The 17,790-nt window shown below is 35.7% G+C and overlaps 3 non-coding genes and 1 pseudogene across 3 annotated transcripts; 2 read left to right on the forward strand and 2 right to left on the reverse strand.

The window, feature by feature from the left end:
* Nucleotides 1–3,878: 3,878 nt before the first annotated feature.
* TRNAS-GCU (transfer RNA serine (anticodon GCU)) lies at nucleotides 3,879–3,966 on the reverse strand. Its single transcript has one exon. It is a non-coding gene; the product is annotated as a tRNA-Ser (tRNA).
* Nucleotides 3,967–7,300: 3,334 nt separating this feature from the next.
* On the reverse strand, nucleotides 7,301–7,372 carry TRNAE-UUC (transfer RNA glutamic acid (anticodon UUC)). The gene has a single exon. It is a non-coding gene; the product is annotated as a tRNA-Glu (tRNA).
* Nucleotides 7,373–8,384: 1,012 nt separating this feature from the next.
* LOC128128172 (DNA-directed RNA polymerase subunit beta-like) overlaps nucleotides 8,385–17,790 on the forward strand; it is a 12,602-nt pseudogene continuing 3,196 nt past the window's right edge.
* LOC111920993 (small nucleolar RNA R71) lies at nucleotides 16,885–16,991 on the forward strand. The gene has a single exon (XR_002860041.2). It is a non-coding gene; the product is annotated as a small nucleolar RNA R71 (small nucleolar RNA).

Consider the following 17,790-nt stretch of genomic DNA (forward strand, 5'->3'; position numbering starts at 1 on the left):
ACGGAAATAAATAGAGCTGATTATCACGATGAATTATATTTGTTTGATACAATATTGTCAATATAAAGGGTAAGAAAAGAATACGATGGAAAAAATTCAAGAACTTAAATTGAAATAATAGTAAAAAAGGACTTGTGTTGGATTGGCACTGCATATATACTAAAATTTTTAGTTTCTAAATAAAGAAGAGGTAGAAAAAGGATTTATGCAATCAATAGTATATTGAATTAATATAAGTCGAATAAAGTACTTCGATTCCTTGTGTCTTACTTGGTATTAGAATTTAGAATTCGAATGAAAACCACCCAATTGTAGGCAAGAATTTTTGATTTTGTGAGGATCAATCAAATAAGGTTTTCGTTAGAAGAATATTCTATAAAAGAAATGATAAATAGATACTAATAGAGCAAGAAAAGAAGGAAAAAAAAACATAGTATAGAAAAGATATCCAAAATTATATACAAATCACTATCATACCCTTAATTTTTATTTCCTTAATTTAATTGAATTTCGTTTGATTAGGTCAAAGTTCCTTAAAAACCTCTGCATTTTTTAAAATATCCTGAACAGTTCCTGTAGGCTGAGCGCCTTTTTCAAGGAAATAGAGAATAGCGGGAACGTTTAAATAAGTTTGATTCTTGATCGGATCATAAAAACCCACTTTCCGAAGATCTCTTCCTTCTCTTCGGGACCGAACATCAATTGCAACGATTCGATAGACGGCTCATCGGGATACATGTAGATGAAAAAGAACCCCCCCTAGAACCGTATAGGAAGTTTTCTCCTCGTACGGCTCGAGAAAAAATGATTTGAAGTTTTGTCTATGGATAAAATTATAGTAAATAGTAAAGGAATCCGTAAAATAAATTAGCCTATAATTTAACTTATAGTCATTTTTATTTAACTTACTTACTGAAAACTAAAAAATCATTTGTACTCATAACTCAAGTTAAATAATTATCAAATATATTAAATAAAATTAAGATATTTTTTTATTGAGTGGTCTTTAACCCCCTCCCCCCCCCCCCCCCCCCCCCCCCCCTTGTCTCGTTGAAAATCTATTTGGATTCTTTATTCGGATCTGTGAGACAATTGAAGTGGTGTTTCCTTGTTCTGGGATCCTTTATCTTTGTTTTAAATCATTGGGTTTAGACATTACTTCGGTGCTTCTGAATCCTTTCAAAATGGTAGCAACATACCCTTTTTGTGATTTCTTTCTAGAATCATACCGACGGTTGATTCGTGCGCGATACACTGTGGATCGAAAACGTTTTGCGGTTCCAACAATTTTTTTGAATTGAAAATTTGCTCGAATCGGATCCTTTCAATTTCTATATCGATATCGAAGATATACTTACGAAGTTGTTCCAATTTATTGATTGGCATTAACCCTAGATCGTTGCCCCTGAGAAATTAATCCATACTTTCTACTCGAGCTCCATCATGAACTATTTACATTACAACCCAATAAAAAAGAAGGGTTCTAGTAGAATAGAACAAACGACGTCGAGCTAAGAGCACCTTCATTCCTATATAAAAGAAAATGGTGGATGTAATAATAAAAATCCACACCAGATCGTGTCCTTCAAATCGCACGTTGCTTTCTACCACATCGTATTAAATGAAGTTTTACCATAACATTCCTCTAATTTGGAACCAGTATGCAATTGATTCAATTATGGAATCATGAATAGTCATTGGTTCAGTCGGTACAGAGACATAGTCATTTATATTTTTTTTCCTAGCTACATAGATAATAAATATTTTTTATTAAGAAATCTTAGCAAGACCCGAGCTTTTTTGTATGAATGAAATTTTTTTCTATAAATCTATATCTCAAAAAAACATCTAACAGAAATATCCAGAAATCTAAATATAGAAATAACATAACTAACAGAAATAACACGAATAAATAAATTCTATTTGACTTTGCCTGTTCAAGTGACTCAATCAATAAGATAGACTGACCCATTTCCAACTTCTCAAAGATTCAACCCATAAGGAATCATTACAAATCTTGATAATTGAAAAAGTTTCCTACTTCGACATCATTATTTGAGTCAAATTTTACTTTTACAGTAAAGCCTACATTTGATTATCATAAGAAATAAGAATTTCTGTTTCTTTTCGAATAGAATTGTCAATGATTTAAAGCAAATAAGCTAAATAGATCGAACAATAAAAAGAAATATCATTGTTAAATATTTAAATTTGAATATTTTAGGGATGCAAATTCTTTTTCACAAAAATAGAAAGACTATTGTCACTAAAATAGGATAACAATACATACCCATAGGCTAAGCACTTCGTCGTTTTATATGTATTTTCATATTTTGTTTAACCTGAGGTTAAGTAATCTTTCTGCAACTGTGATCTATGCCCCATCTTATCTTTATCTGGATCACAAAAGGAGTCAGTTACATTTGCATGTCATTTGAACTCGATTTAGTTCATTTTGTCAAAAACTGAGATATAATTCCGAAAAGAATCATTAAAAATCAAAAAAGAAAGAAGAATAAGATTCTATCCAATATTAGACCTTGAAACAGAACCTTGTTGAACAAAAAAGATGTATTCGGATACAATGGATATGCTCTAGGACGGAAGGATTCGAACCTCCGAATAGTGGGACCAAAACCCGTTGCCTTACCACTTGGCTACGCCCCATTTATATTGTTATTGGACACTAATACTAATAAAGAATAATATTGGTATTAAGTGTTCGTCAATTCCAACCCAACTATCTATAGAAAATCTTTCTTCTTTATTCTTCTTTATAGAATATATTATAGATTCGTGCTAGGATTTTGACATGTGTATATCTAGAATTCAACTGAATTTATTGATCATTACATACAATTCAATTAAGATATTGTATGAAAGTATGATTTCTTCTATTCTCCTTTGAGAATTGGAGGATTTTTGATTGAGCGGAAAAAGAAGGAGTTTTTTGTCTACCTTACTTTCTTCATTTTTCCTTATATAAATAACTCAATCAAAATGCAATTATCTCGACGAACAAAATGTCTGTTATGCTTAATATCTTTAGTTTGATCTGTCTTAATTCTGCCCTTTATCCGAGTAGTCTTTTCTTCGCCAAATTGCCCGAAGCCTATGCTTTTTTGAATCCAATCGTAGATGTTATGCTAGTCATACCCCTGTTCTTTTTTCTTTTAGCCTTTGTTTGGCAAGCTGCTATAAGTTTTCGATAAGATCTTGAATACTATCCTAGAAAATTCATGATTTATTCGAGAAAAATTATAACAATTGATAAGATCAAATAAGTCTGGGAGTATGAACCTTCAATTCAGACATTGAAATTCTTGGCCAGCCTCAATAAATTTGGCTCGCCCCATTTCTCGATTCTAATCCTTTTTCCGTCGAAAGACCTTATTAGGTTAGGGTCCCTTAGAATATCTAATTGTGGGTATGAAAGTGATTTGTGATAATCAAAGACTCTTATTACACATTTAAACTTCATTTGAATTTCTGAACATTCTTTTCTATTTCTAGAATTCATTTCTTGGTGTCAAAATAGGATATGTGATATAAAAATGGAGGATCTATTATCTTTTCTCGTTTTTCTTTTTCAAAAAATGATCTTGGAGGTTGTGTAATGCTTACTCTCAAACTTTTCGTTTACACAGTAGTAATATTCTTTGTTTCTCTCTTCATCTTTGGATTCCTATCCAATGATCTAGGATGTAATCCTAGACGTGAAGAATAAAATAAAATTTTCGTTTTTCTTGCTTGATTTACAATTTTCTTAAGATTTTATTTTATATATTCATATTCCATACGTTTAACTAGTAAAAAAAATCATTTAAAAGGGGTTTGCGAAATTTGAAAGAAAAAAAATAGAAAGTCATCAACGGAAACGGAAAGAGAGGGATTCGAACCCTCGGTACGAATAACTCGTACAACGGATTAGCAATCCGTCGCTTTTGTCCACTCAGCCATCTCTCCCAATTGAAAAAGATAATTACTATGTTACATTACACATCAAGTAAGGATTAACGAAAGTATTTCTTTCACATTCTTTATCATTATTATATAATTAGCAATTCCATTTAGATGCTCGAAAGATCCAAATAGAAAGATAAATAAAGAAGACCTTCTTGCTTTTATTTTGTTCGAAGTGCCTTTTGGGCCTGGCCCGGTCAATACCCAGACGGGCCTTTTTTTGTTCCAACGAATTCCATATATTTATAGGTATAGGAAACATACTCTAAAAAAGATACCCAATTTGGTATCTGTGTCAGAATTTCCATTGTGGGGTTTACATATACTTATCGTTTTTGTTATAATGGAAATTGAAAGGATTAAGAATCAATAGTATGTTTTGTAGTTTCTTATGTCATTAGGCAACCCCAATTTTAGATTCAAATCCAAGAATCATTCAAGAATTCTCAGTCAACGAATAGTTAATGGTTCCCATTTGTCATAAATTTTGTGACATAAATTTTGGCTTTTTTGAATGAAAATATACATTTGATTTCTAATAAAGTTGGTATACTACATTTGAGATACTATACAATCAATCGAAGGGGTGGTCAAACAAAAGGGGAAAAGGGTTTCTTTTAGAATTTTAATAAATTTAGAAAAAAAGGATGAAATTAAAAAAGGGATGCAAGTACAATAAACTAAAGTTTAGTAATCCAACCCATAAAATTTTATCTTATTATGTATCGTTTTGGCGGCATGGCCGAGTGGTAAGGCGGCCGGGGGACTGCAAATCCTTTTTCCCCAGTTCAAATTCGGGTGCCGCCTCATCAACAAACAAATCAAAATTTATTATCTGCTGATATAAATCACCCAAATTTTACCCAACAGATAAGGCGATTGTTGATACTTGGTTGATTCTAAACATCTGTTCTGGGGATTTTGTAAAAGATTGGAAATCTTTCAATCTAAAATTCAAGTAAAGATTATATTATAATGATCGAAGCAAGACTTCCTGATTCCCTTCTACTGCTAATGTCTACTGATTGGGTCTTGAATTTCATTGGCATAGCCGGCGGCGGCTAACTAGTTGTGGAAAGTCCTTTATGTAATCTACATATATAGACTCGCGAGAATCTCTGAGTGTTCAGGCATTCAATCACTATTAGATTGAGATTGGATGGATAATTTACTTTTTTAAAGTGAAAAAAAAATTATTATTATTTTTTTAACCCTTCGTCAAGAGTATAATATACTATCTCCCAACTGCTTCAGAGAGACAATTGGGAAAAGAAAGGGTACGGATTAGATCAAATAGGAAATAAAAGCATGTAATAGATAGCAATTGATCTATTTGTACTTTGAAGGGTAACAAAGAATGGGACCTGTTTTTTTTATTACTATATGTTCCATTAGTAACATTCCTTTGTAGCGTCATTGTGTATTTTAGTTGTGTTTAGTCTTTCCCGGTTAGAAATCATATAGAAATTTTTTAGAAATGGATTTATTTGATTGGTTCATCAATAGTGTTCGGCCAGAATCCCTTTTTGACTCTGGACCATGGTTCTACTATTATTAGTGAGCAATACAATAATGAAATATTTCTAGCATAAAGATAAGGGACATAATTGACATGGATATAGTAAGTCTCGCTTGGGCTGCTTTAATGGTAGTCTTTACATTTTCCCTTTCACTCGTAGTATGGGGAAGAAGTGGACTTTAGAAGGACTACTAATTTAGTTTAGGAATGAAATGGTATCAATTGTTTTATAGATCATTCTGCAACGCATTTTTTATTTTTTATTTGAATTAAAATAATTTTCAAATCAAAATTTATTCATTTCGAAATTCCATTGGATTCTAGTGGAGAAATGTATTATATAACAGTAAAACAATTATTCAGTAAAACAATTATTTCAGAAAGAAAGAGAATTGGGTCCTACGTTAATTCCATATATGGATTAATCACTACATATATTGAAGATAGAAGCTAATATAGTATACCAACTTTATTAGAAAGTAAAGTACAACTTTATACACTACTATAACACTAATAGAGAGTATGGTAAGAAATTTCTTACCATACTCTCGGATCTCATAGAATACCGCTCATTATAGCCCGTTGATTTCATTTAAAACGCAAAAAAATAATTCTTTTGATTTGATTTCTTCAACTATTGATAAGAACTCAAAAGTTAAGTTTGATTTCAAGTAATTAATTATTTTGACTGACTGTTTTTATGTAAATGATAAGTAGAAAAGCAGTAGGAACTAAAATGAACAGTGCAGTAGCAATAAATGCAAGAATATTTACTTCCATAATCTCAATCTCATCGTTTTTTTATTTCACAATAACTCAGGATTTAATCCCATAGAGATGATAAATCTTTCACCAGTCAATTCAATGAATGCATTACCTATCGATGATCTTGAATCGGATCAATATCATGAATAACAATATCTGAGCTATTAAATTAATTCGTCGTCGCGAATTGAATAGTATAACATACGAAGATCTTTTATCCATACCGAATCCAAGATTGGATTCCTGGACCAATCAAAAATTCCTGTATTTATCCTTCTTTTCTGTTCTTTCTTTATTATAACCTACCTTAGGTCTTCCGTATAGAAGCATCAAATGAAGTATCCTCGTCCGTTTCCATTTCCATTAACTACAAAACGCCAACAAAAAATACAAGCGAAGTGGAAAAAGAGAGGAATTAGGTTGTAAATTTGAATGATCCAATTTTATTTGGAATACAAAGAAGTATGAGAAAGAGGAGTCGCAGGAGAAAAGATGGAATATTCTATCAACTTCACTATTTTAGTTATTTTCATTTTATTTTAGTTTAGTGTTTGTGCTTTCTTCGACAGAATCCTGAAAAAAAAGAGGGGAAACCCCTCCGGAATTAAATTATGATCTCTGTCCCTTCTTTCATTTCACATAAAATGGAGAGGTAAATTGATGTACTTATTGGATCTGTCGGGACTGACGGGGCTTGAACCCGCAACGTCCGCCTTGACAGGGCGGTGCTCTTGCCTATTGAACTACAATCCCAGGGAAATAAGAAGAGATCTAACAGAAAATTTGGCTTCTTTTTTATTCTCTCTTATCAGGTATTTCTTAAGAACAAGAGGGTTCTACCATTTGATAGTATATTGGCGAATTTTTGGGCCAAGCTGGATTTGAACCAACGTAGACATATTGTCAACAAATTTACAGTCCGTCCCCATTAACCACTTGGACATTGACCCAACGCCTAATTAGACATTCCATAATCAACTTCCTTTTGTCTACCAGGCAGACTTGACAAATACATTTCACTTTTGATAAAATCCTACTCCTATGGTCTTGGTATACCCCTAGAGGGACTTGAACCCTCGTTTTCTCCGTGAAAGAGAGAGGTCATAACCACTGGACCATAGGGGCCTAAGGCCACCTTTAGGAAATCAAAAAGCACTACAAAATACAAATACAATAGGGAATAAGGCCTAAGGCCACCTTAACTTAAATATAAATCAGCCGAGGGACACCTTTAGAAGATGAATAGGATATGAATCAAACCGAAAAACTCGTTAACTTTTCTAGGGGTTAATGGTAATCAAACTTTACCATTAAACTATACAATCTTTCAACTTTATTTCATTGGTTTTTCTCGTCTTTATCTCTCTCATTCAGAAAGAACTTTATTTCATTGGTTTTTCTCGTCTTTATCTCTCTCATTCAGAAAGAGTTTTGCATTGGATCCAATATACGGTACCTCTGAATCAGCAGAGCAGGAGATGCAAAAAAAAATGATTTACCAAAGTCTGATTTGGGAATTTTATTGAGTCCTAAATCATATCAAAGTCATATCAAATTATATATATATATATATATATATATATATATATATATATATATATATATATATATATATATATATATATATATATATATATATATAATACTGTCAACTGTCAATTGACGAAAGGAGGGCAATAAAAAATAAAAGAAGAGAAAAGACATTAGGTATATCCGCCGGGTTCATCAATTCAACATTCCTTTAGTTTTATGGTATTAAATATTCAAGTATATTAGAATATTAATACCGTTTTATATTATAATATAAGAAACTGACTCAGTTTTTATATTATTAAAAAAAATCCCAAAGCATAGTAAGACTAAGCAGGAGAATTCTGTTTCTAGGACTATTTTCTCAATTCTGTTCCATTTGCATCTCTTAAAAATGACAATTTAAATGAAATTGAAATTAAGTATAAATTTGAATTCCACCTATCTCATAGATTCCAGTCAAAGATTCATGGAATCGAAATTCCATCATTACTATAGGATTTGATGGATAATGAGCCAGCCAAAATGGTATTTTTTTTTTTTTGGAGAATTCGAGATGGATGAATATAAATAACTGACAATTTCAAAATAATCTGGAATAGACGCAATGTCCACAATACCTGGAATCAGATACAATTTGAAGGATTTTGTAGGTTCGTTGATCAGGGTTTGATAGAAGAACTTTCTAAGTTTCCAAAAATTGAAGATACAAATCAAGAAATTGACTTTGAATTATTTTGGGAAAGATATCAATTGGTAGAACCCTCGATAAAGGAAAGAGATGTTGTGTATGAATCACTCACATATTCTTCTGAATTATATGTATCTGCGAGACTAATTTGGAAAAACGATAGGCGTAGGTATATCCAAGAACAAACAATTTTGATAGGAAAGATCCCTCTAATGACTTCTCTGGGAGCTTTTATAGTAAATGGAATATATAGAATTGTGATCAATCAAATATTGCAAAGTCCTGGTATTTATTAACAGTCAGAATTGAACGATAATGGAATTTCCGTCTATACCGGCACCATAATATCAGATTGGGGAGGAAGATTAGAATTAGAGATTAATAGAAAAACAAGGATATGGGTTCGTGTTAGTAGGCAACAAAAACTATCTATTCTAGTTCTATTATCAGCTATGGGGTTGAATATAAGAGAAATTCTAGAGAATGTTTGCTATCCTGAACTATTTTTGTCTTTTCTGAATGATAAAAAACAAATAGGGTCAAAAGAAAAATGCTATTTTGGAGTTTTATCAACAATTTGCTTGTGTAGAGGGAGATCCGGTATTTTCTGAATCCTTATCTAAGGATTTAAAAAAAAATTCTTTCAACAAAGATGTGAATTGGGAGGGATTGGTCGACGAAATATGAATCGGAGACTGAACCTTAATATACCCCGAACAATACATTTTTGTTACCGCGAGATATATTGGCAGCCGCGAATCGTTTGATTCGAATCAAATTTGGAATGGGTACACTTGACGATATGAATCATTTGCAAAATAAACGTATTTGTTCTGTAGCAGATCTTTTACAAGAGCAATTTGGATTGGCCTTGGTTCGTTTAGAAAATATGGCTCGAGGAAACATATATGCAACACTTAAGCATAATTGGACACCAACTCCTCAGAACTTGGTAAATTCAACCCCATTAACAGATACTTATAAAGTTTTTTTTTTCTGTTTACACCCATTATCTCAAGTTTTGGATCGAACTAATCCATTGACACAAATAGTTCATGGGAGAAAATTGAGTTATTTGGGCCCGGGGGGATTGAGTGCGCGAACTGCTACTTTTCCAATACGAGATATTCATCCTAGTCACTATGGGCGTATTTGCCCAATTGACACATCTGAAGGAATAAATGTTGGACTTATTGGATCCTTAGCAATTCATGCCAGGATTGGTCGTTGGGGGTCTCTAGAATGTCCATTTTATAAACTTTATGAGAGATCAAAAGGGGCGCGGATGCTTTATTTATCACCGGGCAGAGATGAATACTATATGGTAGCTAATGTGCACAAAAGTACTCACTAATTTTAATATTTACAACCTAACAAACTTAACTAACTATGCACTTATAGGCAGTGTACCTAGTCAAATTACAATATAGCTTGGGTAAGTCGGGTGTCGATCATAGGGAACGGTGTTCTAATTAATTTACTTACTATTAAATTAACCTAATTTATTAACAAGTTTAAAAGGGGTTTTATCTGGTTTTACAAGATCAGATGAACTTAAATCAAATTCAATAAATAAAAACACACTCTTGTTTAGTTTGAATCCACTTCTCCCTTATGGCTAGCTAATGATTACGGTGTTGTATTAGTAATTTAGTTCTAACTTACCAATAATTAACTAATTCATGTCAAACCATGTATGTTCGCACATAATTAAACACAAAACTAATTATGAATGTAAATATGCTATGTAAGATTTGTTGTATAAACGCAATTATGATCACAATACACGTTCTCTAGCACAGCTAAGCTTTATTTATTCTAATTACTAACTAAGATTGGTCAATCCTAGCTCTAACAATTCAATGTTCACTAAATCATTAGGTAAACAAGTTCATGCAGTTTAATGGTCACTAAGCTACACAGAACATGCAATCAAGCAATTAGAAAAACAAATAATAGCATGCTATGTTATACAAATCAAACACAAGCAATTTTTACCAACTAAACTTAATCCAATAACATCGAACTATTCATAAGTTTAAAGCTTCATCTAGCTAAACAAGAGTAGCTAGATTCAGCTGCTCATCATAGCAACTAAACCAACACAACTAAAAGTAATGAAAGACATGTTCTTATATAACTAAAATATAAACCTTTATTCTTTTTGGTGTTGAAAACCTTCTTCCAAAACCCTTCTTTCGTTCTGAATCGTCTCCTGGAACTCTTTCCTTCAGCCAAAAGCTTCTCCCTTTCATAATAATCAGGAGAACTTATATAATCTTCAAAAACCCGCGCCACGTCGTGGCCAGATGTGCCACGTCGTGGGCTTCAAGTAATCCGTATCCTCCAAGGAAATCCTCTGCGTCGCGATGTCTATCTTCTAGAACACTCGTGCCACGTCGTGAATTTAGTATTTATCGTGGGTTTATTCCTTTCTTGTCTTTTAAGCCTCCTATGTTCCACATATTGTCACTTTTGGTCCCTCTCTTCGAAAATCCTTTATATTGACTGAAAATAACAATTTAAAGTCATAAGTATCATTATTCTAGACATATTATCAATTTATTAATAAAAATGTACTTAAATATTGCCTAAAAATAAGTATAAATATGGCAATATCAAAATACCCCACACTTAGTCTTTGCTTGCCCTCAAGCAAATTTAAACTTAATTCTTAATTACTAACACCACACAGAACAATCCGACTCTAGTTCAGCCATTATGCCAAGACCCCAACGCATGCATTTGTGTCTAAAATTTTCCTAAAGTACCCCCCATACTTTAAATACTCACAATTTTCATAAACACTCGCCCACTTTTTCCGAACAATGCTCATTTTATGCAACCCTCCGAATGCATCCGCAGAAAACCTCCTTATCCTCAAGGTATTTTTAGTTGAGCAACCTAAGCATACATAATAATCTAGAATTACAATCATTGATACCACTATGGAGCTTTTTTTTTTTTTTTGGAATTCTTCATTTCTTTGACATTTGATCTTTGATTTCTTTGAATTCACCACCTTATTTGATTTGATTTCTGGTATCTTCAACTTTTGAATTTCTTGGAATTTTGATCTTTTGATCTTCACTTTATTTGCTCCAAAATTCTTCACACTTTGCTTGTAATTCTCTCTTTTTTTAACATGTACCTCTCTTTTTTCACTCAAAACCTACATGCTTAAGCAGAGGCGCTCAACCTCAACCTTTATCGGTTAATGATAATAATTTTCCTGGATACATTTCAGGTTTAGGCTGCTAAACATATTGCATCCCTCAAACCAAGCGGGGTTGTGTTTTTGTTCCATGATTTCACTAAAATAAGGGAGGCCACAAATGCACTATAACGTGTATTGGCTCAACTAAACATTTGAACTTTCATCGGATCATCCCACATAATACTAGCAATTATAGCTCAAATTATTATTACTAGATTCAATTATTAAAAATTTCAATTTTTCAAAATTTTCAATTTTTACTATCAAATTCTATGATTATCTAGCAATTTACTTTTTCTACCCCTACCCCACACTTATTTCATACAATGCCCTCATTGTATGCATAAAAATAAATCAAAATTAAAGAAAAGGGAGAAAAAGGAACAGACTCCCCTGGGATAGTGGCGTGAGCATCTCCAAAAGTGTGGAAAACGTGCATCTTGAATATGGACTTCCAAAAATAGAAACTCGGTGTAGAACTGGGTGAATATGTAAATAAACCATGAACATGACTCGAAACTTCAATTCTTCAAAGTGGGTGTTTGTAAGTAAAAATGTGGGCAATGATAAACTGGGACACGTCGTGGCAGGTAACTGGCCACGTCGTGATATGGGATGAAAGCGCGAACACCAAACTACTTAATTTCTTCAAATTGCATGAGCGCCACGACGTGGCGTAAGGATTCCACGTCGTCGAAACTGGACATCAGCAGAAAACGCCTTATTTGTTTCATTTACTCTAGCAACTTGACCAATGGCTAAATGGTTTAAGACGCTTCTATGCAAATATATTTCCCAACTGTAACCTCTCTCCTAGTAATATACCCCACACTTATCTTGAATTGTGGGTTCCAACTCACGACTCTAAGCTTCCTTGACTAGACAAGCACGACTCGAAAGTTAACCTTATATGCTCCTTAGAATTCCAATGCTAATCTGAAAAAAATGGAACAACCCAAAAGAAATAAAAGAGTAACATCATAGTTTAAGAATTTTTTACATTACAAATCAAATTAAAACATAAAAAAACTAAAAACTACTCAAAAACAAAACAAAATAAAAAGAAAAGGAAATAAAATCAATCATCATCTTAATCTTGCGCTCCACTTGGCCCTGCCCCATCATTCTGCAGACGCCATAGCTCCTCCCATGTCGGAAAATAAGGATACTGTGGTGGCATAGAAGGTGGTCGGGTCACACCCAAATGCGAATAAATACCCTCAGTAAGCTGGGTATGGTAAATGGCATGCCCCCGTAGATTATCCAAATACGTTCCCACCCGACTCTGAAAAGGGTCGGTGGGCACTCCCTGCACATACTACGAAGCAGCACGCTCTCTCTCGACTTCACCTCTAGCCCACACATTTCGACGCCGCAGTCTGGCTGGTGGTTGCTGTCCTGGTTGCGCCTCCTCTTGCTCGTCATCTATCAGCGATATAACAAAATGACCCCCGATATTCACCACCGCCCGCATAACACCCAAGACTTGAATGGTCAAGTCTGTGTCCTGGAATCGAGTAAGATTCCTCACAAGGTCATGGGTCAAAATATGATATGACCTAGCCAGGCGAGTAACCAAATGCCCCCCATGTAATCGGGCTCCCGGGCCTAGGATTGGCCGCTCTCTTCCCATGAACCTTGCCAACATATAAGGTAAATCACAGCAAACTCCCGGGGTAATAAGAGTCCATAAATAAAACAGATTCTGAATGGGGACTTTATCACCATGATGCTTGTGATTTATTGAAAAGTGATAAGGCGATGTAAAAATCGGAAAACAGGATTCCGAATTTGTGACTCACTCGAGTCACGAGTGTTTTACTCATGGCTAGAAATGTCCCACCAGAACTGCACATCCATAATGCCGGGAGTAAAATCCCGAATGTATCCAAGCAAGAACGGTATGAAAAACGGAGATTGCGTCTCCACTTCAGTATAAAGCCCCATACGCCAAGCGAATTCCCGAAGACTACACACTCTATAAACACCACCCAAACGAAACACAAGTGCCCGGTTGTAGGTAAAATCAAGGGTCTGTTCCTCGAAGCATACGGTAGAGAAAAACTCTACCGACAATTCCCAGTACACGGGTTCTTGAATGGCAAATAAATTCCTCCACCCGTGACAAGTGAAAGAAAATTGATCTCCAACATATGTCTTCGACCAATAATGTTCCAACTCAGCTACCATTCCCACTCCACCAAGCCATCCCCAATCGATAATTGGGGCTATTGCAAACTCCCTATTGTACAGCCATCCAAGCCGATTCTCGTAAGTAGTTAACAACGGTCGGGGAATGTTTTGAGGAAACTGGTATAAGGGATGTATACTTGCTACATCTATCGGGTTTTCCTCCTGTGGAATAGCTCTTCGTGGTCCCATTTCTGCATACAAAATCAAACCAAAACAACAAACATCCAAAACATTAAAACAATTTAAGCTGTTCTGCCAGAAGTCACGACGTGGCTAGGCTACGCCACGTCGTGGGTCGCAATCGGTAACAGTTTTTGGATCGGTCCATTTGTATGCCATTTCTACCAAAATTAGTGCTTGGGGTTTGTTCCTATGGACATTTAAGGGACATGCAATCTAAAATCAACCACTAGATTCAACCAATTTCGTGAATCACTTAAAACCTAGCCATGAAAATTTAAAATTGGAAGAACTAACTACAAATAATGAGTAAAACACATACCAAGTAGATTAATTGGCAAGATCTTGCAAGGAATTTGGAAGTAGATTAAGCAATCGGTTGTGGGGTTTTGTTGTTCCAGTTCGTGCGGCAGTTTCAAGTGGGGAATGAGGATTATTGGTCAAAGGGTTTTAAGGAAATGCCCCCCCCCCCCCTGATTTTTTAAAGGCCACGACGTGGCTGGCTATGCCCACGTCGTGGACCTTAAATCTGTTATCTAGTCCCGTGTTTTCATTTTGACCCATGACATGGCTGGCTATGCCCACGTCGTGGAAACTGCCAAATTGCAAAATTTTAATAAAATCTCACATGTTAACTAATTACTTTGCATCTCATTTATTAATTAAAGTTTCCTACAACTAATTCTTTACTAATTATCAGTTATTAGATGATGAGTTGATGTCTTTCCTAATTAAAAAGAAAAAAATTTAAAAGAAAAGAAAATGCAAACCAAACTCGGGTTGCCTCCCGAGAAGCGCTTCTTTTTCTTGGAGTCTTGAGCTGGACTCTGTGCCTTCTACGTTGAATCTTCTGAAGAGTCCACCATTAAGATCTTTTGTTCCTTGAACTGCCACTTGTAAGCTTGAACTCGCCATTTATATGCCTTCTTTGAATTCTCCTTTTTAGCTTTTCCCTCTTCTTCAAGCTTGCGTTTTGTGCCCTTAGTTTGTTCCTTGCACTCCATAGCATCCTCCTCTTCTTTCACCACCGGCTTTGTTACTCTTGAAGTGACCTCCTCTTCATCACTTGTCATTTCCTCATCCTCTTTGCTCACCCAAGAAGGCGGACTCTTGTAAGCTATGAATTCAATCAAATATGGAACAGATGCCCTCGGTTTTGTCCTTTTGACTTGATGAACTGCCTTTATCTCTTCTTCCATAAGCTTTTCCAGTTCTTCTAGTTCATTCTATTCATTAATTGTGAACACCTCTTCTTTACCTTCTTGAAAGTCATATTTTATCCCAAAGACTTCTTGTTCATATCCAACCCTCAAAGTGAGCTTAGACTCGCAGATATCAACAAGAGCTCCAACAATGTTAAGCAATGGACGACCAAGGATTATTGGAACATCCGGATCTTCTTTCATGTCCAAGACTACAAAGTCTATTGGAAAAATAAAATTTCCAATTTTCACCAAAATATCCTCCACGATGCCATGGGGTTGTGTCACCGAACGATTCGCCATGTGAATCTTCATTTTTGTAGCCTTCATCTTCTGAATCTCCAATTTTTGATAAAATGAAAAAGGCATCAAATTAATGCTAGCCCCAGAATCGGCTAAAGCATTAACCTTCATTTTATTCCCAAACTCACATGGAAGAGTGAGGCGTCCAGGATCCCCCATCTTTTATGGTGTTTCTCCCAACACAGCTTTTGAAGTTTGTTCACTTAGAATCACTGTAGACTACTTCTTTAATTGCCTTCGAGTTTCTATCAAATCTTGCAGTAATTTCTGGTTCTTGGGAGCTTTGGATAAGGACTCGACAAAGGGAGTATTAATTGGGATCCCCTTTACATGCTTTACAAACTCTAAATGCTCCTTCTCCAGTAGACTAAGTGCAGCTCGGGCGGGAAATGGCAAAGGTGGCTGATAAGCTGGAACGGGCTCAAAGGATTTTTGATTAGACATGCGCCACGTCATGGCCAGAGGCGTGCCACGTCGTGGCGAACTTGGTTCAGCAACTTTTCCACTTTCGATCCTTGATTTCTTGGGTTGCTGCGGTTCTTCTTCCAATGCCTCCAGGAACTCAGAGATTGCATCTTCTTTAGTATCGATGGCCATTATGTGAGATTGGGTCTTTACTTCGGGATTCTTCGGGGACAATTTTTCATGAACTAGAGTGGCTAGTTGACCAAATTGTACTTCAAGGTTATGGATGGAGGCTTGCTGATTCTTTATCAAAGTTTGTTGTTCCATAATGGCAGAATTAGTGGCATCGTGTCTCTTTTCCGAAGCTTCCATAAACTTCATCAAAATGGTCTCTAGGTCGGGTTTCTTCTTGGCTGGTGGCTGCTCCTTTTGATAAAGGCCTCGACCTGTCTGCCTATACTTCTCTTCTTTTTGCTTCTTATACTCTTCATATGGCAGCCACTCCTTCTTCAGTTTCCTCCAGTCCTCATCAAACTTATCCCCACTAGAGTAGCACACTTGAGCTTTTCTGTTCCCAAACTCATCTACATTGCAGTCCTTGGTCAAGTGTGGACCACTGCATCTCTCGCAACCCACTCTTATGGCATGTATCGACTGGTCCATTTGTGTTATCCTGCGATCCATATTATTCAGCATGGCCATCACAGCTGCTATTTCTTCAGTTTGGGCCCCTCCACCGCCTTTGATTCCATCTTGCCTCGGGTTGTGGTATTCGCGAGAGTGCTTCGTGAATTCTTCAATTAGCTCCTTGACCTCCCTTGGATTTTTCTTTGTCAACGGTCCTTGAGAATCAAGGAGTTGTCTTGTCATCACGTTGACCCCATCATAAAAGATTGACATCTCTTGCTGCACATTTAGGTCATGTTGAGGGCAATTTCTGAGCAAACCCTTGTACCGCTCTCATGCTTCGTATAGTGACTCCCCCGACTGTTGCTCAAAGTTGGCTATTGCCTTCTTGAGTTTGGCTATCTTGGATGGCGGGAAAACTGGTCCAAGAATTGCTCACGCATTTGAGCCCAAGTAGTGATTGTACCCAGTGGGAGTGCTTTTAACCACTCCTTAGCAGCTCCTTTGAAAGTGATGGGAAGCATCCTAAGCAAGACTGTGTTTCTGTTGACATTTGGGACATTGAAGTAATCCGAAATGTCGTTGACTTCATCTAGATGCTTAAAAGCATCCTCATGATCTTTCCCGAAAAATGGGATGTCCTTCAGTGCAGTTAATATGTGTCCCTTTAGCTCGAATGTGGCAGTGGCAGGTATTGCGGGTTGGACTAAACCGGGACCCACATCTTCTCGGATCCGCTTCTTGTAAGCTCCCATGGACATTTCTTCAATTGCTGCCATCTCGTTCCTTGGCTCGTTATCGGGTTCGCTCGTGTGTTCTTCAAATTCCGGCTCGGTATCGCTTTCGAACTCGGGTTGGACGGGTGTATGATCCAAATTCTCACAATTTCTCTTGTGCCTCGCTGATGAACTTGACTCTCCTGTCTTTTTTCCTGACTTCCTAGAAAAAGCTGACATCAATTCTTGTAAGGGCGTCTTTTTCTTGTGAAGTGCAGACTCGGGATCTTCAAGTGGTGGCACCAAGTGTGTGTTTGAGCTTATGGTCATGAACTCCTGCAACTTCCTAAACTAAAAACCTAAAACTGAACTAAAATAAGAAAAACTAACTACAAACTAAAAATTTAGTTTTTTAACTGTCCACGTCGTGGCAGGTATATGGCCACGTCGTGGACTCTGTGATTGACAGAAAAATTTTA

This window comes from Lactuca sativa, chromosome 8 (assembly GCF_002870075.4).
Source record: "Lactuca sativa cultivar Salinas chromosome 8, Lsat_Salinas_v11, whole genome shotgun sequence".
NCBI lineage: Eukaryota > Viridiplantae > Streptophyta > Magnoliopsida > Asterales > Asteraceae > Lactuca > Lactuca sativa.